At 50.0% G+C, this 25558-nt stretch overlaps 1 protein-coding gene across 1 annotated transcript in view; it reads left to right on the top strand.

Moving 5' to 3' along the window:
- The first annotated feature begins 8768 nt into the window (after positions 1-8768).
- The window catches only part of FNBP4 (formin binding protein 4), a 316742-nt gene continuing 299952 nt past the window's right edge, over positions 8769-25558 (top strand). Inside the window, exon 1 of the mRNA XM_069221602.1 lies at positions 8769-8838. The gene's annotated coding sequence lies outside the window, so the exon portion shown is untranslated. The remainder of the gene's footprint in view (positions 8839-25558) is intronic.

Here is a 25558-nt window from a genome sequence, read left to right as displayed (position 1 = left end):
CCAGGAACAAAGCCTGCACTGGGTGGAGATGCTTATCACCTCCCCCTTGCAGGAACTGTAACACCTGGTGGTGAGCCTCAAAGGCTCACCCCTTTTGTTACAGCACCCCAGGGCATCCCAGCTAGTGGAGATGCCCGCCCCTCTGGCCACTGCCCCCACTTTTGGCGGCAAGGCTGGAGGAGATAATGAGAAAAACGAGGAGTCACCCACCAGTCAGGACAGCCCCTAAGGTATCCTGAGCTGAGGTGACACCTGCGTTTAGAAATCCTCCATCTTGAATTTGGAGGATTCCCCAATAGGATTAGGGATGTCCCCCCTTCCCCACAGGGAGGAGGCACAAAGAGTGTGTAGCTACCCTCAAGGACAGTGGCCATTGGCTACTGCCCTCCCAAACCCCCCCCCCCCCCCCCCCCCCCTAAATTCAGTATTTAGGGGCTTTTCAGGAAATCAGATTCCTGCAACCTGAAGAAACAAGGATGACTGCTGACCTACAAGCCTCCAGAGAATAAGGAAGACAACTGCTTTGGTCCCAGCCCTACCTGCCTGTCTCCAACTTCGTAAACCTGCTCCAGTGACGCATCCGACAGGGACCGGTGACCTCTGGAATAAAGGACCAAGAAACTCCTGTAAACAGTGGCCCTGTTCAAAACCAGCTACTTCTTTGCAACAAAGAAGCAACTTTCAAAGACTGCATGTTTCCCGCCGGAAGCGTGAGACTCACACTCTGCACCTGAAGGCCCCGGCTCGAGACCCAGAGAACAAACACCTCAGGGAGGACTACCCGGTGACTGCTAGCCAGAGACGACCCTCCTGAACCCCCCACAGCGATGCCTGCAGAGAGAATCCAAAGGCTCCCCCTGACCGAGACTGTCTGTAACAAGGGACCAGACGCCTGGAACCAACACTGCACCTGCAGCCCCCAGGACCTGAAGGAACTGAACTCCAGCGCAGGAGTGACACAAGCCTCCCCCGCCGTGCCTGCCTGCACCGCTAGTGCTGCAGCATTTCTTTTGCCACCCATAGGGAGCTCAGACAATTCTTACACAGGCCTGCCACTGCAGCCTGAGTGAAATAACGTCCACGTTATTTCACAGCCATTTACCACTGCACATAAGTAACTTATAAGTCCCCTATATGTCTAACCTTCACCTAGTGAAGGTTGGGTGCTAAGTTACTTAGTGTGTGGGCACCCTGGCACTAGCCAAGGTGCCCCCACATCGTTCAGGGCAAATTCCCCGGACTTTGTGAGTGCGGGGACACCATTAAACGCGTGCACTATACATAGGTCACTACCTATGTATAGCGTCACAATGGTAACTCCGAACATGGCCATGTAACATGTCTAAGATCATGGAATTGTCACGGCATTGGGGAGACAATTCCATGATCCCCCCCCCGAGTCTCTAGCACAGACCCGGGTACTGCCAAACTACCTTTCCCGGGGTTTCGCTGCTGCCAACCCCTCAGACAGATTTCTGCCCTCCTGGGGTCCAGCCAGGCTTGGTCCAGGAAGGCAGAACAAAGGACTTCCTTTACACCCTCTCCCTTTGGAAAAAAGTGTCAGGGCTGGGGAGGAGTAGCCTCCCCCAGCCTCTGGAAATGCTTTGATGGGCACATATGGTGCCCATCTCTGCATAAGCCAGCCTACACCGGTTCAGGGATCCCCCAGCCCTGCTCTGGCGCGAAACTGGACAAAGGAAAGGGGAGTGACCACTCCCCTGACCTGCACCTCACCTGGGAGGTGCCCAGAGCTCCTCCAGTGTGCTCCAGACCTCTTCCATCTTGGAAACAGAGGTGCTGCTGGCACACTGGACTGCTCTGAGTGGCCAGTGCCACCAGGTGACGTCAGACTCCTTCTGATAGGCTCCTACCTGTGTTGCTAGCCTAACCTCCTTTTCTGGCTATTTAGGGTCTCTGCTTTGGGGAATTCTTTAGATAACGAATGCAAGAGCTCATCAGAGTTCCTCTGCATCTCTCTTCCCCTTCTGCCAAGGAATCGACCGCTGACTGCTCTGGACGCCTGCAACAAAGTAGCAACGACGACTACTGCGACCTTGTAACGCTGATCCTGCCGCCTTCTCGACTGTTTTCCTGGTGGTGCATGCTGTGGGGGTAGTCTGCCTCCTCTCTGCACTAGAAGCTCCGAAGAACTCTCCTGTGGGTCGACTAAATCGTCCCCCTGCAACCGCAGGCACCAAAAGACTGCATCACCGGTCCTCTGGGTCCCCTCTCAGCACGACGAGCGTGGTCCCTGGAACTCAGCAACTCTGTCCAAGTGACTCCCATAGTCCAGTGACTCTTCAGTCCAAGTTTGGTGGAGGTAAGTCCTTGCCTCCCCACGCTAGACTGCATTGCTGGGAACCGCGTGTTTTGCAGCTACTCCGGCTCCTGTGCACTCTTCCAGGATTTCCTTTGTGCACAGCCAAGCCTGGGTCCCCGACACTCTAACCTGCAGTGCACGACCTCCTGAGTTGTCCTCCGGCGTCGTGGGACCTTCTTTTGTGACTTCTGGTGAGCTCTGGTTCACTCTTCTTCGTAGTGCCTGTTCCGGCTCTTCTGCGGGTGCTGCCTGCTTCTGAGTGGGCTCCTTGTCTTGCTGGGCGCCCCCCTCTGTCTCCTCACGTAATTGGCGACATCCTGGTCCCTCCTGGGCCACAGCAGCATCCAAAAACCCTAACCGCGACCCTTGCAGCTAGCAAGGCTTGTTTGCGGACTTTCTGCGTGGGAACACCTCTGCAAGCTTCTTCACGACGTGGGACATCCATCCTCCAAAGGGGAAGTTCCTAGACCTATTCGTTCTTGCAGAATCCACAGCTTCTACCATCCGGTGGCAGCTTCTTTGCACCCACAGCTGGCATTTCCTGGGCATCTGCCCACTCCCGACTTGATCGTGACTCTTGGACTTGGTCCCCTTGTTCCACAGGTACTCTCGATTGGAAATCCATTGTTGTTGCATTGCTGGTGTTGGTCTTCCTTGCAGAATTCCCCTATCACGTCTTCTGTGCTCTGGGGAACTTAGGTGCACTTTACACCTACTTTTCAGGGTCTTGGGGTGGGCTATTTTTCTAACCCTCACTGTTTTCTTACAGTCCCAGCGACCCTCTACAAGGTCACATAGGTCTGGGGTCCATTCGTGGTTCGCATTCCACTTTTGGAGTATATGGTTTGTGTTGCCCCTATATCTATGTGCTCTCATTGCAATCTATTGTGACTGTACATTGCATTCTATTGCTATTACTGCATATTTTTGGTATTGTGTACATATATCTTGTGTATATTTGCTATCCTCATACTGAGGGTACTCACTGAGATACTTTTGGCATATTGTCATAAAAATAAAGTACCTTTATTTTTAGTATATCTGTGTATTGTGTTTTCTTATGATATTGTGCATATGACACCAGTGGTACTGTAGGAGCTTCACTCGTCTCCTAGTTCAGCCTAAGCTGCTCTGCTAAGCTACCATTATCTATCAGCCTAAGCTGCTAGACACCTCTTCTACACTAATAAGGGATAACTGGACCTGGTGCAGAGTGTAAGTACCCCTTGGTACCCACTACAAGCCAGGCCAGCCTCCTACGCTTGTGTCCCCCCCCTCCCAAGTGCTCTACAAAACCCCCCTGGTCTGCCCTCTGAGGGCACAGGTACTTACCTGCTGGCAGACTGGAACCGGAGCACCCCTATTTCCATTGAAGCCTATGTGTTTTGGGCACCTCTTTGACCTTTGCACCTGACCGGCCCTGAGCTGCTGGTTTGGTAACTTTGGGGTTGCCTTGAACTTCCAATGGTGGGCTGCCTATGCCCCAGAACTGATAATTGTAAGTGTTTTTACTTACCTCCTAATCTAACCTTTACTTACCTCCCCCAGGAACTGTTGATGTTTGCACTGTCTACTTTTGTGTTCCTAAACTAAGTGAAGTACCTTACATTTAAAGTGTTTACTGCAAATGTTGAACCTGTGGTTCTTAAAATAAACTAAGAAAATATATTTTTCTATATAAAAACCTATTGGCCTGGAATTGTCTCTGTGTGTTCCTCATTTATTGCCTTTGTGTATGTACAACAAACCCTTGGACTCTGTGCATACTATTCCTTACTTTGAAATAGTATATACAGAGCCAACTTCCTACAGCCCCCATTCAATATGTGCCAGCAACAGCACTTACGGGCCAGAATCATCAGAACGTTCGTACACCGTGGAGAGCTGATTTGCTCATTTATCCACCGTAGTACATTGGAATGACCCAGGTTGTCATGCACCAACGTTCTCTGTGCTGGGGAGGTTCTGCATCCATTTTAACGGCCATTGTAGCTGTGCCACTGCATAATACAGCTCATAATTTGGTGTGCCTAGTCCCCCATGTGCAAGCGGTAAGTATGTGTAAGGAAATGCCTCCTTGGCATGGTTACCCCCTGACTTTTTGCCTTTGCTGATGCTATGTTTTGAATTGAAAGTGTGCTGAGGCCTGCAAACCAGGCCCCAGCACCAGTGTTCTTTCCCTAACCTGTACTTTTGATTCCACAATTGGCACACCCTGGGATCCAGATAAGTCCCTTGTAAGTGGTACCCCTGGTACCAAGGGCCCTGATGCCAAGGAAGGTCTCTAAGGGCTGCAGCATGTCTTATGCCACCCTGGAGACCCCTCACTCAGCACAGACACACTGCTTGCCAGCTTGTGTGTGCTGGTGAGAACAAAACGAGTAAGTCGACATGGCACTCCCCTCAGGGTGCCATGCCAACCTCTCACTGCCTATGCAGGTATAGATAAGTCACCCCTCTAGCAGGCCTTACAGCCCTAAGGCAGGGTGCACTATACCATAGGTGAGGGCACCAGTGCATGAGCACTGTGCCCCTACAGTGTCTAAGCAATACCTTAGACCTTGTAAGTGCAGGGTAGCCATAAGAGTATATGGTCTGGGAGTCTGTCAAACACGGACTCCACAGAACCATGATGGCTACACTGAAAACTGGGAAGTTTGGTATCAAACTTCTCAGCACAATAAATGCACACTGATGCCAGTGTACATTTTATTGTAAAATACACCCCAGAGGGCACCTTAGAGGTGCCCCCTGAAACCTTAACCAACTATCTGTGTAGGCTGACTGGTTCCAGCAGCCTGCCACGCTAGAGACATGTTGCTGGCCCCATGGGGAGAGTGCCTTTGTCACTCTGAGGCCAGTAACAAAGCCTGCACTGGGTGGAGATGCTAACGCCTCCCCCAGGCAGGAGCTGTCACACCTGGCGGTGAGCCTCAAAGGCTCACCCCTTTGTGCCAGCACCGCAGGACACTCCAGCTAGTGGAGTTGCCCGCCCCCTCCGGCCACGGCCCCCACTTTTGGCGGCAAGGCCAGAGAAAATGAGAATAACCAGGAGGAGTCACTGGCCAGTCAGGACAGCCCCTAAGGTGTCCTGAGCTGAGGTGACTCTAACTTTTAGAAATCCTCCATCTTGCAGATGGAGGATTCCCCAATAGGATTAGGGATGTGACCCCCTCCCCTTGGGAGGAGGCACAAAGAGGGTGTACCCACCCTCAGGGCTAGTAGGCATTGGCTACTAACCCCCCAGACCTAAACACGCCCTTAAATTTAGTATTTAAGGGCTCCCCTGAACCTAAGAATTTAGATTCCTGCAACTTACCGAAGAAGACTGCTGAGCTGAAAACCCCTGCAGAAGAAGAAAGAAGACACCAACTGCTTTGGCCCCAGTCCTACCGGCCTGTCTCCTGCCTTCTAAAGAACCCTGCTCCAGCGACGCTTTCTCCAGGACCAGCGACCTCTGAATCCTCAGAGGACTGCCCTGCTTCCAAGAGACCAAGAAACTCCCTTGTTTCAAGGAGCAGATTTAAAGACCCCTGCAACTCCCCGCAAGAAGCGTGAGACTTGCAACACTGCACCCGGCGACCCCGACTCGACTGGTGGAGAACCAACACCTCAGGGAGGACCCTACGGTGACTCCGAGTCCGTGAGTAACCAAAGTTGTCCCCCCTGAGCCCCCACAGCGACGCCTGCAGAGGGAATCCCGAGGCTCCCCCTGACCGCGACTGCCTGAACTCCATTTCCCGACGGCTGGAAAAGACCCTGCACCCGCAGCCCCCAGCACCTAAAGGAACGGAACTCCTGTGCAGGAGTGACCCCCAGGAAGCCCTCTCCCTTGCCCAGGTGGTGGCTACCCCGAGGAGCCCCCCCTTGCCTGCCTGCAACGCTGAAGAGATCCCTTGCTCTCTCATTGATTTACATTGAAAACCCGACGCTTGTTTCTACACTGCACCCGGCCGCCCCAGTGCCGCTGAGGGTGTACTTTTTGTGTGGACTTGTGTCCCCCCCCCCGGTGCCCTACAAAACCCTCCTGGTCTGCCCTCCGAAGACGCGGGTACTTACCTGCTGGCAGACCGGAACCGGGGCACCCCCTTCTCTCCTTTGAAGCCTATGCGTTTTGGGCACCTCTTTGACCTCTGCACCTGACTGGCCCTGAGCTGCTGGTGTGGTAACTTTGGGGTTGCTCTGAACCCCCAACGGTGGGCTACCTTGGACCCAAACCTGAGACTTGTAAGTGATTTACTTACCGGACAAAACTAACAAAAACTTACCTCCCCCAGGAACTGTGAAAATTGCACTGTGTCCACTTTTAAAACCGCTTATTGTGTTTTATGTAAAAAGTATACATGCTAATGTAATGGTTCAAAGTTCCTAAAGTACTTACCTGCAATACCTTTCAAATGAGATATTACATGTAGAATTTGAACCTGTAATTCTTAAAATAAACTAAGAAAATAGATTTTTCTATAACAAAACCTATTGGCTGGATTTGTCTGAGTGTGTGTTCCTCATTTATTGCCTGTGTGTATGTACAACAAATGCTTAACACTACTCCTTGGATAAGCCTACTGCTCGACCACACTACCACAAAATAGAGCATTAGTATTATCTCTCTTTGCCACTATCTTACCTCTAAGGGGAACCCTTGGACTCTGTGCATACTATTCCTTACTTTGAAATAGTGCATACAGAGCCAACTTCCTACAGTATGTGTCGGCGAGTGCCACTCGGCTGCGGCCTCCCTTTGCGAATGGGTCAACACCAATTTGAAATTGGTGCTAACTGCAATTGTTTTGCAACCGCATTCACTGTCACAAAGCAATCATACATACCATTCAGATTCGGTATTGGGATGGGACACCTTGAACACATCCCTTCTAATTCTGAACTGCAAAACCGGAATTGCGATTTTGGTAACCAGTTAAAGAATCGGGATTTGGGCTTCGTGCATCCCAAAGAGTGTTCTTCTAGTGTCAAATTAGCTCATTCTGCATGTTTGCAACAACAAAAATGCATTGTAGATGTGACTCTGTGAGACTACGGAAATGATAAAGTCCCTTGGCTTCTGGTACATTCGATGCTGTTAGAATTAGGAAAGACAAAGTTTAGAAAATGTCGGAGTTTAAAACGTTGTCTTCTAAGAATAGCTGGATGCTGTGTATTGCACTGAAGGGCAGTGGTAACCTAGAAAGCTGTATCTCAATGCATGGCTGATGTTGGATCCAAATGCTTGGACTCCAGTCTTCCACACAAGATATGCGTGAAACTTATCAACCTCCTTTTAGGCCACGGATCGGTTAACACTACTCGCTAAGCTTCTTGCACTACTAGAGTTTGATAACCACACTTTTTCTCAAGAGATGTTGTCTCCCTGATGACTAGCCTTCTAATTTTCTTAAGGGAAGAGTTCCAGTGTTCGTAACGTTTCATGACCGAGTAAAGCCAGTAGGTTTTGTCTTTTGACTGCCATTTACCACTGAGAGAGAGTTTGTCGTGCCACACTGTTTTTCAGATTATGGAGTCTGGTTGGGAGTTGGTATAGAAGCAGGGTCTTGCGGGTTCAGTTCTCCGCATATGTAACATCTTGTATTATTTTAGCAGATGTGGAAGAGTGCTGCACGTAGTATACCCGGTTACATATGAACAATTGATTAACAAACAGCTAGGTAGAAGAGTCATGGAAGTGCCACACAGAGCTTCAACCTTTTAGTAGATTTATAGAGCGCTACTCCTACCCGTGAGGTTTAGAAGAGATGGGAAGGTCTGTAGATAAAAGGGCAGCTCGTTCTATGTGTCTTCACTGCGAGGTAGAAGGAATGACCTCTGCGTCACCTGCTCCCGCCTACTGATTCAGTTTTACAATCAATGTCCTGCCACTCATCCAACTAAAAAGCTGGACTAAACCTGACATCCTGTTACACATAGCATAACCCATCCATCCAATACATTAAACATGCCAGGTTTTCTGCACCTGCCCCACCTCCCTCCGCACTTCTGTAGCTCAAACAAAATAAAGAACCTTGGAGATATGATACCCTTTTGAGGCTGTGTGTAGATTCTAGAGGAGACATGTCCAGTAAGATATGAACATATATTGGAGGAGCCTGGACAGGATTGGTAATTTGAGGTCTGAACTGGCTGGATTATTTGGGAGTGGCTTGGAGCACTTGTATGATGCCATAACGAGTAATACGCTCATAGTGATGTTCTGTAAGCATCAGTCGGGCTACTAGGGGAATGCAACAGAGGGAGAAGGAATGCACATCAATAATTCTCAGAACATGGAGACCCACAGTGCCTTTGAACTTCTGTGCGGAGTTGAATTGCATTCCATCTTGTGCATGTTTACATGTAGTATTTGCATATAAACACTCATTAGATAAATATTATGGGTGCCCGTCGGTCACATTTGCCTGATAGCTGTATTTTCTTTTATTTCTGTCTAGAAGAGCAGGATTTGGCTGCTGAAGTCCCTGCGGTTGCGGCGGTGACTCTCTCTAAGCCTGTGGTCAATCCAGCAGGTACGGTTTACAATTACTTGATTGTGCTCTTTGGGGATGTGCAGTTTCTCACCCAGTGTGTTAAACTTGCCGTTTAATTCCTTCTCCGCTCTCCCAGTGCAGGGTTTTGGTGGATGAATGAGGGAGTGCTGGGCATGTGGGTGTCTGTTACTACAACGTTCTAAAGCTCTCTGGGCATTCTTACAAAATAAATAATAAAATATCAATAACATATATAAATAAAGAGGCAAAATGTAAAAATAAACTTTAAAACGTCATTTAATCTTAAGGATTTTGAAACTTAAGGCTAAAAATTAAATTGCTGTCCTTAGATTGAGCCGCGGGAGCAGCGCAGGTGCGTCAAACAGAACCTAGTATGAATGATGTGTGGCCCAGATTCCGTTCAGAAAAGCGCCAACATTCCATTAACGTTACATTTTTATTTGTTCAAAAATTATTTTATCATTTGTGATTGTTTGAATGCGTGTTTCTGTATGTTTGTTTATTGCAAACTCCGTGAGGGTCCCCAGGTTCCAGGAAGGATTTAGGGAGGGTCCCCAGGTTCCAGGAAGGATTTAGGGAGGGTCCCCAGGTTCCAGGAAGGATTTAGGGAGGGTCCCCAGGTTCCAGGAAGGATTTAGGGAGGGTCCCCAGGTTCCAGGAAGGATTTAGGGAGGGTCCCCAGGTTCCAGGAAGGATTTAGGGAGGGTCCCCAGGTTCCAGGAAGGATTTAGGGAGGGTCCCCAGGTTCCAGGAAGGATTTAGGGAGGGTCCCCAGGTTCCAGGAAGGATTTAGGGAGGGTCCCCAGGTTCCAGGAAGGATTTAGGGAGGGTCCCCAGGTTCCAGGAAGGATTAAATGGGAGGTCTACAGAAGTCAAAAGGTTAAGAACCACTGGCCCAGTAAGTTACTTAATCTGTTGCAAGTCTTTTCATGGTTTACTCACCTGTTTGTTAAAAGTAGATGTAGTGTTGTGCCTGCGTATTGGGAAGTGAGTCGTCTTTGCTGTTATGAGGGGCAGCATGTATATAGTTTGCAGTTGACACTTTTTAGTAACTAAGCTTGGACTGTCCCACCTCTAGCCCCTAGCGCCAGTCCGGGGGTGTTCACTGTTGCTCTTGGTGACTAAAAAGAATATACTTCTAAATTTGCAGAGGTGTGTGGTCTAGTTTAGCCACTCTAACCGTCCTTTGTTTTACTTTTATAAATCTGTTTGTTCATTTTTCCCCGGTGTTCAAAGCACCCAAGGTAGAGATTTTAAATGTGAGCTATTGCGGCAGCCATGATTCTTTCCAACCTTGCGGGATGTCTGTCTTGGTGTGTAGAAGCTCCTGAGCACAGATAGTTCCAAGTTCAGCCCGCGCCAGTTAAAGCTCACAGACCTTTATCTTGCTGGTTTACCAACTCCTTATGATGAGTCCAAGCTTCCACTAGACAAAAATCGTCTCTCTCTCCAGAAGAACATGAATCGCCTGAGTTATTTTTACATTTTTACATTATATGCACTTTGCGATCTGCCTAGTACGTTATTTACAGCAGGCGCTTTAACCCTCTGCACTACCTCAAGATCAGTCCAAAAGTACCTTCTCTCTCCAGAAAGATATTAATCACCAGTTATTTAGACTTTTTACATTTGATACTCTAAAAAGGAAAAACGTCACAAATGGGGTAAAACAGCTGTAAGAGTGAGCTATCGGGGCCGAGAGTGGCTGGACATGGACTATGTAGGCTCAATATGGCTTTAATATTAAGTTGCCTCAGTATTTAGTGCTTTAACATTTATATGCAGCAGCAGTGTTACTGCATGGTGCTTAATCTGTTTTTATGCTTTGAAGGTGTGAGTTTTTTTTTTTCTTTTTTTTTTTTTTGTGTGTGGCCTCTAAGATTGAGTTATTTCAGAGCAATATTGCAACTTTACTGAACGCCTTAATAAATACCTTTGAAACCTTATACTAAAATAGTGGCAAGCGAAGTGAAGTCCCCCACTCAAAGATATGGCGTATTTGGAGGGGAGCTGGGAGAAATTGGGACTCCTACCTAAGTGGCCGCAGAGGTAAGTACCTGGTCTTTCCCAAGGACTAAAAAGAGGACTTAAAAAGTGGAAGATTGCAAGTGTCCAGACTGGGCAGGAGCCACTATCCACCCCTCTGGATGAAGAACCAGGTTGACGAGGGAAGATTATCAGCTGTGGAGCCCAGGAGCTTCAGAGAAGTCTTTGGGGGCGTGCAGATGATGTCCCATGTCGGTCGCTGTTGGTCAATGTTCAAGATGACCACCAATAAGCCTTGGCAAATGCAAGTTGGAGCAAAATAAGAGTTGCAGAGGACCAGCAGGGTCCAGGAGACTTGACCCTTGGAGGGGAGTCCGGGGTGACCCTCTGCATTCGGGAGAGCCAGCAGAAGGTGTCGCAGCCCCCACAGGTAACCCACTCACTGCAGGCACAGTAAGATGCAGTGAGGCCCAGTCAGCACACCTGGAGAAGAGTCCCACGTCACTGGAGCAGCAGAGGATAGACTCTACTTGCAAGGATGGAAGTGCTGGAGGCCAGGGCTATTTGTACCCTGAAGATCCTATGGAGCAAGAATCAACGAGCCTTGGTTGCTGCAAAAGTTGCTGTGAACAGTAATACTGTCCTGCAAGTAGTCAAGGGCTCACTATCTCCAAAGTTGGACAGCAGGTAGAGAGGACCAAGGGGACCACTCAGACCCACCACTTGTGTTGGCGATTCTTCCTGGAGCCGGATGGTAGAAGATCCCAGCTGCTGGTAGTCGTTGCCCTTAGGTGTCTGCGGATGCAGGGGAGTGACTCCTTCACTTCCTTCTTGCTTCTTTGGTGCAGCCGAAGTCTTACTGTCCCCAGAGGATGCACAGCCATGAAAATTGTGCACTTACTGGAAAGAGCTGAAGAAACAATATTGCAAGGTGTAAGGAAATGCCTCCTTGGCATGGTTGCCCCCTGACTTTTTGCCTTTGCTGATGCTATGTTTACAATTGAAAGTGTGCTGAGGCCTGCTAACCAGGCCCCAGCACCAGTGTTCTTTCCCAACCTGTACTTTTGTATCCACAATTGGCAGACCCTGGCATCCAGATAAGTCCCTTGTAACTGGTACTTCTAGTACCAAGGGCCCTGATGCCAAGGAAGGTCTCTAAGGGCTGCAGCATGTCTTATGCCACCCTGGAGACCTCTCACTCACCACAGACACACTGCTTGCCAGCTTGTGTGTGCTAGTGAGGACAAAACGAGTAAGTCGACATGGCACTCCCCTCAGGGTGCCATGCCAGCCTCTCACTGCCTATGCAGTATAGGTAAGACACCCCTCTAGCAGGCCTTACAGCCCTAAGGCAGGGTGCACTATACCATAGGTGAGGGTACCAGTGCATGAGCATGGTACCCCTACAGTGTCTAAACAAAACCTTAGACATTGTAAGTGCAGGGTAGCCATAAGAGTATATGGTCTGGGAGTCTGTCAAACACGAACTCCACAGCACCATAATGGCTACACTGAAAACTGGGAAGTTTGGTATCAAACTTCTCAGCACAATAAATGCACACTGATGCCAGTGTACATTTTATTGTAAAATACACCACCGAGGGCACCTTAGAGGTGCCCCCTGAAACTTAACCGACTATCTGTGTAGGCTGACTAGTTTTAGCAGCCTGCCACAAACCGAGACATGTTGCTGGCCCCATGGGGAGAGTGCCTTTGTCACTCTGAGGCCAGTAACAAAGCCTGCACTGGGTGGAGATGCTAACACCTCTCCCAGGCAGGAATTGTCACACCTGGCGGTGAGCCTCAAAGGCTCACCTCCTTTGTGCCAACCCAGCAGGACACTCCAGCTAGTGGAGTTGCCCGCCCCCTCCGGCCAGGCCCCACTTTTGGCGGCAAGGCCGGAGAAAATAATGAGAATAACAAGGAGGAGTCACTGGCCAGTCGGGACAGCCCCTAAGGTGTCCTGAGCTGAGGTGACTCCAACTTTTAGAAATCCTCCATCTTGCAGATGGAGGATTCCCCCAATAGGGTTAGGATTGTGACCCCCTCCCCTTGGGAGGAGGCACAAAGAGGGTGTACCCACCCTCAGGGCTAGTAGCCATTGGCTACTAACCCCCCAGACCTAAACACGCCCTTAAATTTAGTATTTAAGGGCTACCCTGAACCCTAGAAAAATTAGATTCCTGCAACTACAAGAAGAAGGGCTGCCTAGCTGAAAAACCCCTGCAGAGGAAGACCAGAAGACGACAACTGCCTTGGCTCCAGAAACTCACCGGCCTGTCTCCTGCCTTCCAAAGATCCTGCTCCAGCGACGCCTTCCAAAGGGACCAGCGACCTCGACATCCTCTGAGGACTGCCCCTGCTTCGAAAAGACAAGAAACTCCCGAGGACAGCGGACCTGCTCCAAAGAAAAGCTGCAACTTTGTTTCCAGCAGCTTTAAAGAACCCTGCAAGCTCCCCGCAAAAGGCGTGAGACTTGCAACACTGCACCCGGCGACCCCGACTCGGCTGGTGGCGATCCAACACCTCAGGAGGGACCCCAGGACTACTCTAAGACTGTGAGTACAAAAACCTGTCCCCCCTGAGCCCCCACAGCGCCGCCTGCAGAGGGAATCCCGAGGCTTCCCCTGACCGCGACTCTTTGAACCTAAAGTCCCGACGCCTGGGAGAGACCCTGCACCCGCAGCCCCCAGGACCTGAAGGACCGGACTTTCACTGGAGGAGTGACCCCCAGGAGTCCCTCTCCCTTGCCCAAGTGGAGGTTTCCCCGAGGAACCCCCCCCTTGCCTGCCTGCAGCGCTGAAGAGATCCCTAGATCTCCCATTGACTTCCATTACAAACCCGACGCTTGTTTCTACACTGCACCCGGCCGCCCCCGCGCTGCTGAGGGTGAAATTTCTGTGTGGGCTTGTGTCCCCCCCGGTGCCCTACAAAACCCCCCTGGTCTGCCCTCCGAAGACGCGGGTACTTACCTGCAAGCAGACCGGAACCGGGGCACCCCCTTCTCTCCATTCTAGCCTATGTGTTTTGGGCACCACTTTGAACTCTGCACCTGACCGGCCCTGAGCTGCTGGTGTGGTGACTTTGGGGTTGCTCTGAACCCCCAACGGTGGGCTACCTTGGACCAAGAACTGAACCCTGTAAGTGTCTTACTTACCTGGTAAAACTAACAAATACTTACCTCCCCTAGGAACTGTGAAAATTGCACTAAGTGTCCACTTTTAAAACAGCTATTTGTGAATAACTTGAAAAGTATACATGCAATTTTGATGATTTGAAGTTCCTAAAGTACTTACCTGCAATACCTTTCGAATGAGATATTACATGTAGAATTTGAACCTGTGGTTCTTAAAATAAACTAAGAAAAGATATTTTTCTATATAAAAACCTATTGGCTGGATTTGTCTCTGAGTGTGTGTACCTCATTTATTGTCTATGTGTATGTACAACAAATGCTTAACACTACTCCTTGGATAAGCCTACTGCTCGACCACACTACCACAAAATAGAGCATTAGTATTATCTATTTTTACCACTATTTTACCTCTAAGGGGAACCCTTGGACTCTGTGCATGCTATTCCTTACTTTGAAATAGCACATACAGAGCCAACTTCCTACATTGGTGGATCAGCGGTGGGGTACAAGACTTTGCATTTGCTGGACTACTCAGCCAATACCTGATCACACGACAAATTCCAAAATTGTCATTAGAAATTGATTTTTGCAATTTGAAAAGTTTTCTAAATTCTTAAAAGACCTGCTAGGGCCTTGTGTTAGATCCTGTTTAGCATTTCTTTTAGAGTTTAAAAGTTTGGTAAAAGTTTGAATTAGATTCTAGAACCAGTTTTAGTTTCTTAAAAAGTATTCCAACTTTTAGAAGCATAATGTCTAGCACAGATGTGAATGTGGTGGAACTCGACACCACACCTTACCTCCATCTACAGATGAGAGAGCTAAGGTCACTCTGTAAACTAAAGAAAATAGCAATGGGCCCCAAACCTACCAAAGTACAGCTCCAGGAGCTTTTGGCAGAGTTTGAAAAGGCCAACCCCTCTGAGGATGGCAACTCAGAGGATGAAGATAGTGACTTGGAGGGAAATTCCCCCCCTCCAGTCCTACTTAGGGAGAGCAGGGCTTCTCAAGCCCTGACTCCACAAATAATAGTCAGAGATGCTGGCTCCCTCACAGGAGGGACCAACAACTCTGAAATCACTGAGGATAACCCCAGTGAAGAGGACATCCAGTTAGCCAGGATGGCCAAAAGATTGGCTTTGGAAAGACAGATCCTAGCCATAGAGAGGGAAAGACAAGAGATGGGCCTAGGACCCATCAATGGTGGCAGCAACATAAATAGGGTCAGAGATTCTCCTGACATGTTGAAAATCCCCAAAGGGATTGTAACTAAATATGAAGATGGTGATGACATCACCAAGTGGTTCACAGCTTTTGAGAGGGCTTGTGTAACCAGAAAAGTGAACAGATCTCACTGGGGTGCTCTCCTTTGGGAAATGTTCACTGGAAAGTGTAGGGATAGACTCCTCACACTCTCTGGAAAAGATGCAGAATCTTATGACCTCATGAAGGGTACCCTGATTGAGGGCTTTGGATTCTCCACTGAGGAGTACAGGATTAGGTTCAGGGGGGCTCAAAAATCCTCGAGCCAGACCTGGGTTGACTTTGTTGACTACTCAGTGAAAACACTAGATGGTTGGATTCAAGGCAGTGGTGTAAATAATTATGATGGGCTGTACAATTTATTTGTGAAAGAACACCTGTTAAGTAATTGTTTCAATGATAAACTGCATCAGCATCTGGTAGACCTAGGACCAATTTCTGCCCAAGAATTGGGAAAGAAGGCGGACCATTGGGTCAAGACAAGGGTGTCCAAGACTTCAACAGGGGGTGACCAAAAGAAAGGGGTCACAAAGACTCCCCAGGGGAAGGGTGATGAGACAACCAAAACTAAAAATAGTAAAGAGTCTTCTACAGGCCCCCAAAAACCTGCACAGGAGGGTGGGCCCAGAGCCTCTTCACAAAACAATGGGTACAAGGGTAAAAACTTTGATCCCAAAAAGGCCTGGTGTCATAGCTGTAAACAGCATGGACACCAAACTGGAGACAAGGCCTGTCCCAAGAAAGGTTCCACTCCAAACTCCCATCCAGGTAACACTGGTATGGCTAGTCTCCAAGTGGGATCAACAGTGTGCCCAGAGCAAATCAGGGTCCACACTGAAGCTACTCTAGTTTCTGAGGGTGGGGTGGATTTAGCCACACTAGCTGTCTGGCCGCCTAACATGCAAAAATACAGACAGCAACTCTTAATTAATGGGACTAGAATAGAGGGCCTGAGGGATACAGGTGCCAGTGTCACCATGGTGACAGAGAAACTGGTTTCCCCTGGCCAATACCTGACTGGAAAAACTTACACAGTCACCAACGCTGACAATCAGAGAAAAGTACATCCCATGGCAATGGTTACTTTAGAATGGGGAGGGGTCAATGGCCTGAAACAGGTGGTGGTCTCCTCAAATATCCCAGTGGACTGTCTGCTTGGAAATGACCTGGAGTCCTCAGCATGGGCTGAGGTAGAGCTAAAAACCCATGCAGCAATGCTGGGTATCCCTGAACTGGTGTGTGTGAAAACAAGAGCACAGTGCAAGGCACAGGGTGAAAAAGTAGAGCTGGAGTCTGGAAAAATGGCCCAGCCTACCAAGAGAACAGGAAAGTCAGTTGGGAAACCAACTGCAACACAGCAAAAGAAAGGGAACCTCTCTTCTCAGGAAGAAGTTCTGCCCTCTGAGGGAACTGAGCCTTTGGAGCTTGAACCTTATCAGGTTGAGCTCTTAGGCCCAGGGGGACCCTCAAGGGAGGAGCTGTGTAAGGGGCAAGAAACCTGTCCCTCTCTTGAAGGCCTTAGGCAGCAAGCTGCTGAAGAGTCCAAAGGCAAGAAAAATGGAACACATAGGGTCTATTGGGAAGATGGACTCCTGTACACTGAGGCCAGAGACCCCAAACCTGGTGCCACTAGGAGAGTGGTAGTGTCTCAGCTGTTCAGAGAGTTCATCCTAACATTGGCCCATGACATTCCCCTTGCTGGACATTTGGGACAAACCAAGACGTGGGAGAGGTTAGTCAACCACTTCTACTGGCCCAATATGTCCAACATGGTTAAGGAGTTTTGCCTCTCCTGCCCCACCTGTCAAGCCAGTGGTAAGACAGGTGGGCATCCAAAGGCCCCCCTCATTCCACTTCCAGTGGTGGGGGTTCCCTTTGAAAGAGTGGGTGTGGACATAGTTGGTCCACTAGAACCTCCCACAGCCTCAGGAAATATGTATATCCTGATAGTAGTGGATCATGCTACCAGGTATCCTGAAGCTATTCCCCTTAGGTCGACTACTGCCCCTGCAGTAGCCAAGGCCCTCATTGGTATCTTTACCAGAGTGGGTTTCCCTAAGGAGGTGGTGTCTGACAGAGGTACCAACTTCATGTCAGCATACCTAAAGCACATGTGGAATGAGTGTGGAGTGACTTATAAATTCACTACACCATACCATCCACAAACTAATGGCTTGGTTGAGAGATTCAACAAGACATTAAAAGGCATGATCATGGGGCTCCCAGAAAAACTCAAAAGGAGATGGGATGTCCTCTTGCCATGTCTGCTTTTCGCTTACAGAGAGGTGCCACAGAAGGGAGTAGGATTCTCACCCTTTGAACTTCTGTTTGGTCATCCTGTAAGGGGACCACTTGCCCTTGTTAAAGAAGGCTGGGAGAGACCTCTCCATGAGCCTAAACAGGACATAGTGGACTATGTACTTGGCCTTCGCTCTAGAATGGCAGAGTACATGGAAAAGGCAACCAAAAACCTTGAGGCCAGCCAACAGCTCCAGAAGTTTTGGTATGACCAAAAGGCTGCACTGGTTGAGTTCCAACCAGGGCAGAAAGTCTGGGTTCTGGAGCCGGTGGCTCCCAGGGCACTCCAGGACAAATGGAGTGGCCCTTACCCAGTGCTAGAAAGGAAGAGTCAGGTCACCTACCTGGTGGACCTGGGCACAAGCAGGAGCCCCAAGAGGGTGATCCATGTGAACCGCCTTAAACTCTTCCATGACAGGGCTGATGTGAATCTGTTGATGGTAACAGATGAGGATCAGGAGGCAGAGAGTGAACCTCTCCCTGATCTTCTGTCATCAGACCCAAAAGATGGCACAGTAGATGGAGTGATCTACTCAGACACCCTCTCTGGCCAACAGCAAGCTGATTGTAGGAGAGTCCTACAACAGTTTCCTGAACTCTTCTCCTTAACCCCTGGTCAGACACACCTGTGTACCCATGATGTGGACACAGGAGACAGCATGCCTGTCAAAAACAAAATCTTTAGACAGTCTGACCATGTTAAGGAAAGCATCAAGGTGGAAGTCCACAAGATGCTGGAATTGGGAGTAATTGAGCGCTCTGACAGCCCCTGGGCTAGCCCAGTGGTCTTAGTCCCCAAACCTCACACCAAAGATGGAAAGAAAGAGATGAGGTTTTGTGCGGACTACAGAGGGCTCAATTCTGTCACCAAGACAGATGCTCATCCAATTCCAAGAGCTGATGAGCTCATTGATAAATTAGGTGCTGCCAAATTTCTAAGTACCTTTGACTTGACAGCAGGGTACTGGCAAATAAAAATGGCACCTGGAGCAAAAGAAAAGACAGCATTCTCCACACCTGATGGGCATTATCAGTTTACTGTTATGCCCTTTGGTTTAAAGAATGCCCCTGCCACCTTCCAAAGGTTGGTGAATCAAGTCCTTGCTGGCTTGGAGTCCTTTAGCACAGCTTATCTTGATGATATTGCTGTCTTTAGCTCCACCTGGCAGGATCACCTGGTCCACCTGAGGAAGGTTTTGAAGGCTCTGCAATCTGCAGGCCTCTCTATCAAGGCATCCAAATGCCAGATAGGGCAGGGAACTGTGGTTTACTTGGGACACCTTGTAGGTGGAGGCCAAGTTCAGCCACTCCAACCCAAGATCCAGACTATTCTGGACTGGGTAGCTCCAAAAACCCAGACTCAAGTCAGGGCATTCCTTGGCTTGACTGGGTACTACAGGAGGTTTGTGAAGGGATATGGATCCATTGTGACAGCCCTCACTGAGCTCACCTCCAAGAAAATGCCCAAGAAAGTGAACTGGACTGTGGACTGCCAACAGGCCTTTGACACCCTGAAACAAGCAATGTGCTCAGCACCAGTTCTCAAAGCTCCAGATTATTCTAAGCAGTTCATTGTGCAGACTGATGCCTCTGAACATGGGATAGGGGCAGTTTTGTCCCAAACAAATGATGATGGCCTTGACCAGCCTGTTGCTTTCATTAGCAGGAGGTTACTCCCCAGGGAGCAGCGTTGGAGTGCCATTGAGAGGGAGGCCTTTGCTGTGGTTTGGTCCCTGAAGAAGCTGAGACCATACCTCTTTGGGACTCACTTCCTAGTTCAAACTGACCACAGACCTCTCAAATGGCTGATGCAAATGAAAGGTGAAAATCCTAAACTGTTGAGGTGGTCCATCTCCCTACAGGGAATGGACTTTATAGTGGAACACAGACCTGGGACTGCCCATGCCAATGCAGATGGCCTTTCCAGGTTCTTCCACTTAGAAAATGAAGACTCTCTTGGGAAAGGTTAGTCTCATCCTCTTTCGTTTGGGGGGGGGTTGTGTAAGGAAATGCCTCCTTGGCATGGTTGCCCCCTGACTTTTTGCCTTTGCTGATGCTATGTTTACAATTGAAAGTGTGCTGAGGCCTGCTAACCAGGCCCCAGCACCAGTGTTCTTTCCCAACCTGTACTTTTGTATCCACAATTGGCAGACCCTGGCATCCAGATAAGTCCCTTGTAACTGGTACTTCTAGTACCAAGGGCCCTGATGCCAAGGAAGGTCTCTAAGGGCTGCAGCATGTCTTATGCCACCCTGGAGACCTCTCACTCACCACAGACACACTGCTTGCCAGCTTGTGTGTGCTAGTGAGGACAAAACGAGTAAGTCGACATGGCACTCCCCTCAGGGTGCCATGCCAGCCTCTCACTGCCTATGCAGTATAGGTAAGACACCCCTCTAGCAGGCCTTACAGCCCTAAGGCAGGGTGCACTATACCATAGGTGAGGGTACCAGTGCATGAGCATGGTACCCCTACAGTGTCTAAACAAAACCTTAGACATTGTAAGTGCAGGGTAGCCATAAGAGTATATGGTCTGGGAGTCTGTCAAACACGAACTCCACAGCACCATAATGGCTACACTGAAAACTGGGAAGTTTGGTATCAAACTTCTCAGCACAATAAATGCACACTGATGCCAGTGTACATTTTATTGTAAAATACACCACAGAGGGCACCTTAGAGGTGCCCCCTGAAACTTAACCGACTATCTGTGTAGGCTGACTAGTTTTAGCAGCCTGCCACAAACCGAGACATGTTGCTGGCCCCATGGGGAGAGTGCCTTTGTCACTCTGAGGCCAGTAACAAAGCCTGCACTGGGTGGAGATGCTAACACCTCTCCCAGGCAGGAATTGTCACACCTGGCGGTGAGCCTCAAAGGCTCACCTCCTTTGTGCCAACCCAGCAGGACACTCCAGCTAGTGGAGTTGCCCGCCCCCTCCGGCCAGGCCCCACTTTTGGCGGCAAGGCCGGAGAAAATAATGAGAATAACAAGGAGGAGTCACTGGCCAGTCGGGACAGCCCCTAAGGTGTCCTGAGCTGAGGTGACTCCAACTTTTAGAAATCCTCCATCTTGCAGATGGAGGATTCCCCCAATAGGGTTAGGATTGTGACCCCCTCCCCTTGGGAGGAGGCACAAAGAGGGTGTACCCACCCTCAGGGCTAGTAGCCATTGGCTACTAACCCCCCAGACCTAAACACGCCCTTAAATTTAGTATTTAAGGGCTACCCTGAACCCTAGAAAAATTAGATTCCTGCAACTACAAGAAGAAGGGCTGCCTAGCTGAAAAACCCCTGCAGAGGAAGACCAGAAGACGACAACTGCCTTGGCTCCAGAAACTCACCGGCCTGTCTCCTGCCTTCCAAAGATCCTGCTCCAGCGACGCCTTCCAAAGGGACCAGCGACCTCGACATCCTCTGAGGACTGCCCCTGCTTCGAAAAGACAAGAAACTCCCGAGGACAGCGGACCTGCTCCAAAGAAAAGCTGCAACTTTGTTTCCAGCAGCTTTAAAGAACCCTGCAAGCTCCCCGCAAAAGGCGTGAGACTTGCAACACTGCACCCGGCGACCCCGACTCGGCTGGTGGCGATCCAACACCTCAGGAGGGACCCCAGGACTACTCTAAGACTGTGAGTACAAAAACCTGTCCCCCCTGAGCCCCCACAGCGCCGCCTGCAGAGGGAATCCCGAGGCTTCCCCTGACCGCGACTCTTTGAACCTAAAGTCCCGACGCCTGGGAGAGACCCTGCACCCGCAGCCCCCAGGACCTGAAGGACCGGACTTTCACTGGAGGAGTGACCCCCAGGAGTCCCTCTCCCTTGCCCAAGTGGAGGTTTCCCCGAGGAACCCCCCCCTTGCCTGCCTGCAGCGCTGAAGAGATCCCTAGATCTCCCATTGACTTCCATTACAAACCCGACGCTTGTTTCTACACTGCACCCGGCCGCCCCCGCGCTGCTGAGGGTGAAATTTCTGTGTGGGCTTGTGTCCCCCCCGGTGCCCTACAAAACCCCCCTGGTCTGCCCTCCGAAGACGCGGGTACTTACCTGCAAGCAGACCGGAACCGGGGCACCCCCTTCTCTCCATTCTAGCCTATGTGTTTTGGGCACCACTTTGAACTCTGCACCTGACCGGCCCTGAGCTGCTGGTGTGGTGACTTTGGGGTTGCTCTGAACCCCCAACGGTGGGCTACCTTGGACCAAGAACTGAACCCTGTAAGTGTCTTACTTACCTGGTAAAACTAACAAATACTTACCTCCCCTAGGAACTGTGAAAATTGCACTAAGTGTCCACTTTTAAAACAGCTATTTGTGAATAACTTGAAAAGTATACATGCAATTTTGATGATTTGAAGTTCCTAAAGTACTTACCTGCAATACCTTTCGAATGAGATATTACATGTAGAATTTGAACCTGTGGTTCTTAAAATAAACTAAGAAAAGATATTTTTCTATATAAAAACCTATTGGCTGGATTTGTCTCTGAGTGTGTGTACCTCATTTATTGTCTATGTGTATGTACAACAAATGCTTAACACTACTCCTTGGATAAGCCTACTGCTCGACCACACTACCACAAAATAGAGCATTAGTATTATCTATTTTTACCACTATTTTACCTCTAAGGGGAACCCTTGGACTCTGTGCATGCTATTCCTTACTTTGAAATAGCACATACAGAGCCAACTTCCTACACAAGGCAAGCTAGTCTCAGGAGTTGCAGGCTTGTTTGGTTCCTGAAGAGTCCTTTTGCGCTTCCGGTGGGCAGGAGGAGATGAGGTTGATGCAGAGGAGTCCTGGTGTTAGGAGTCTTGCACGCTGAATCTGGAGGCCCCCCCCGTCCCCCCCCCCACCCCCCTTGCAAGGGAGTCCTCAAATAGTCCTACTAGGGAGATTGGTCAGTCTGCAGGGTGACCACCTTATGGAGATTGTCACAGACTTCCGTCATCTGTCCTGACCGACCAGATACTCCCAGGGGGCTCTACACATCTTGTTTTCAAGATGGCAGAATCCTGTGGCCACTTGGAGGAGCCCTGGGCACCACTGCTTAGGTGGTGATGGACAGGGGAGTGGTCACTCCCATTTCCCTTGGGTGAATTTGTGCCAGAGCAGGGACCAGGGGTCCCTGGACTGGTGCAAACCGGATTATGCAAGGAGGGCACCAAATATGCCCTTCAAAACAAACTGGTGGCGTGGGGAAGCTACCCTTGCCCCAGCTATATGACACCTATTTTCAAGGGAGAGGGTGATGTCTCCCTCTCCCACAGGAAAACCTTTGATCTGCTGTTTCGTGCGTGAGCTGGTCAAGCAGCAGGAGGGCAGGACCCTGTCTGAGGGATGACAGTGCAGGCTGCCTGCAAACCCTGAAAGACTGGTAGGAGCAATACTGTGGGGGGGGGGTCCTCTAAAGCCTCTAGAGTTCATGGAATCATGCCACCAATACTGGCATTAGGATTGGGGTATGATTCCGACATGTTTGACACCAAATATGCTTAGGTTCGGAGTTATCATTATGTAGCTGGACCATAGGTGGTAGTGATCTGTGGCTAGTACACTGTTAAAATTTCTTTCCTGCACTTAAAGGCTAGTGCATCTGAACTGGATTTCCTAAGGGCATCTCTGCTCATGCAGCGGTGCCCTCACAGCAACCTAAACCCTGCCCTTTGGGCTAGTAGGGCCTACCATAGGGGTGGCTTACAGTGACCTGGTGCAGTGATCAGTAGTGAAAGGGTGCATGCACCTTTTTCACGCAGGTTGCAATGGCAGGCCTGCAGGCATAGTTTGAATGGGCTCCCGTGGGTGGTATAATACATGCTACAGCCCACTGGGGATATGTGTACCAATGCCCTGGTTACTTAGGTACCCTATACTAGGGGACTTACCGGGTCCACCAGTTTGCCAATTGTGGGGTGTCAAGGGTACCAAAGCAACCAAATTTGGAGGAGAGAGCACAGTCCATGGGGTCCTGGTTAGCAGGATCCTAGTGAATACAGTCTAAACACACTGATAAACAGGCAAAAAGTGGGGGTTACCATGCCAAAAAGTGACTTTCCTACTTGGTGCAAACCGGATTATGCAAGGAGGGCAGCATATGTGCCCTTTCAAACAGCCCAGTGGTGTGGAGAGGCTCCCTGTAAGGAAATGCCTCCTTGCTATGGTTGCCCCCTGACTTTTTGCCTTTGCTGATGCTATGTTTTGAATTGAAAGTGTGCTGAGGCCTGCTAACCAGGCCCCGGCACCAGTGTTCTTTCCCTAACCTGTACTTTTGTATCCACAATTGGCACACCCTGGCATCCAGGTAAGTCCCTTGTAACTGGTACCAAGGGCCCTGATGCCAGGGAAGGTCTCTAAGGGCTGCAGCATAGCTTATGCCACCCTGGGGACCCCTCACTCAGCACAGACACACTGCTTGCCAGCTTGTGTGTGCTGGTGAGAACAAAACAAGTAAATCGACATGGCACTCCCCTCAGGGTGCCATGCCAACCTCACACTGCCTATGCAGTATAGATAAGTCACCCCTCTAGCAGGCCTTACAGCCCTAAGGCAGGGTGCACTATACCATAGGTGAGGGCACCAGTGCATGAGCACTGTGCCCCTACAGTGTCTAAGCAAAGCCTTAGACATTGTAAGTGCAGGGTAGCCATAGGATTACATGGTCTGGGAGTCTGTCAAACACGAACTCCACAGCACCATTATGGCTACACTGAAAACTGGGAAGTTTGGTATCAAACTTCTCAGCACAATAAATGCACACTGCCAGTGTACATTTTATTGTAAACTACACCCCAGAGGGAACCTTAGAGGTGCCCCCTGAAACCTTAACCAACTACCTGTGTAGGCTGACTGGTTCTAGCAGCCGGCCACACTCGAGACATGTTGCTGGCCCCATGGGGAGAGTGCCTTTGTCACTCTGAGGCCAGTAACAAAGCCTGCACTGGGTGGAGATGCTAACACCTCCCCCATGCAGGAGCTGTAACACCTGGCGGTGAGCCTCAAAGGCTCACCCCCTTTGTTCCAGCACGCAGGGCACTCCAGCTAGTGGAGTTGCCTGCCCCCTCCGGCCACGGCCCCACTTTTGTCGGCAAGGCTGGAGGAAATAATGAGAATAGCAAGGAGAAGTCCCTGGCCAGTCAGGACAGCCCCTAAGGTGTCCTGAGCTGAAGTGACTAACTTTTAGAAATCCTCCATCTTGCAGATGGTGGATTCCCCCAATAGGGATAGGATTGTGACCCCCTACCCTTGGGAGGAGGCACAAAGAGGGTGTACCCACCCTCAGGGCTAGTAGCCATTGGCTACTAGCCCCCCAGACCTAAACACGCCCTTAAATTTAGTATTTAAGGGCTTCCCTGAACCTAAGAATTTAGATTCCTGAAACTACAAGAAGAGGAGGACTGCTGAGCTGAAAGACCCCCTGAAGAAGAAAAGAAGACACCAACTGCTTTGGCCCCAGACCTACCGGCCTGTCTCCTGCCTTCTAAAGAAACCTGCTCCAGCGACGCTTTCCCCAGGACCAGCGACCTCTGAATCCTCAGAGGACTGCCCTGCTTCAAGAAAGACAAGAAACTCCAGAGGACAGCGGCCCTGCTCCAAAAAGACTGCAACTTTGTTACAGAGGAGCAGATTTAAAGACCCCTGCAAATCCCCGCAAGAAGCGTGAGACTTGCAACACTGCACCCGGTGACCCCGACTCGACTGGTGGAGAAACAACGCTTCAGGGAGGACCCTCCGGCGACTCCAAGACTGAGTAACCAAAGTTGTCCCCCCTGAGCCCCCACAGCGACGCCTGCAGAGGGAATCCAGAGGCTCCCCCTGACCGCGACTGCCTGACTCTGAAATCCCGACGCCTGGAAAAGACCCTGCACCCGCAGCCCCCAGGACCTGAAGGATCGGAACTCCAGTGCAGGAGTGACCCCCAGGAGGCCCTCTCCCTTGCCCAGGTGGTGGCTACCCCGAGGAGCCCCCCCCTTGCCTGCCTGCACCGCTGAAGAGACCCCTTGGTCTCTCATTGAAAACCAGACGCGTGTTTGCACACTGCACCCGGCTGCCCCCGCGCTGCTGAGGGTGT

The sequence above is a fragment of the Pleurodeles waltl genome, chromosome 3_1, assembly GCF_031143425.1.
Source record: "Pleurodeles waltl isolate 20211129_DDA chromosome 3_1, aPleWal1.hap1.20221129, whole genome shotgun sequence".
Classification (NCBI taxonomy): Eukaryota; Metazoa; Chordata; class Amphibia; order Caudata; family Salamandridae; genus Pleurodeles; species Pleurodeles waltl.
This window is presented reverse-complemented; position numbering and strand designations above follow the sequence as displayed.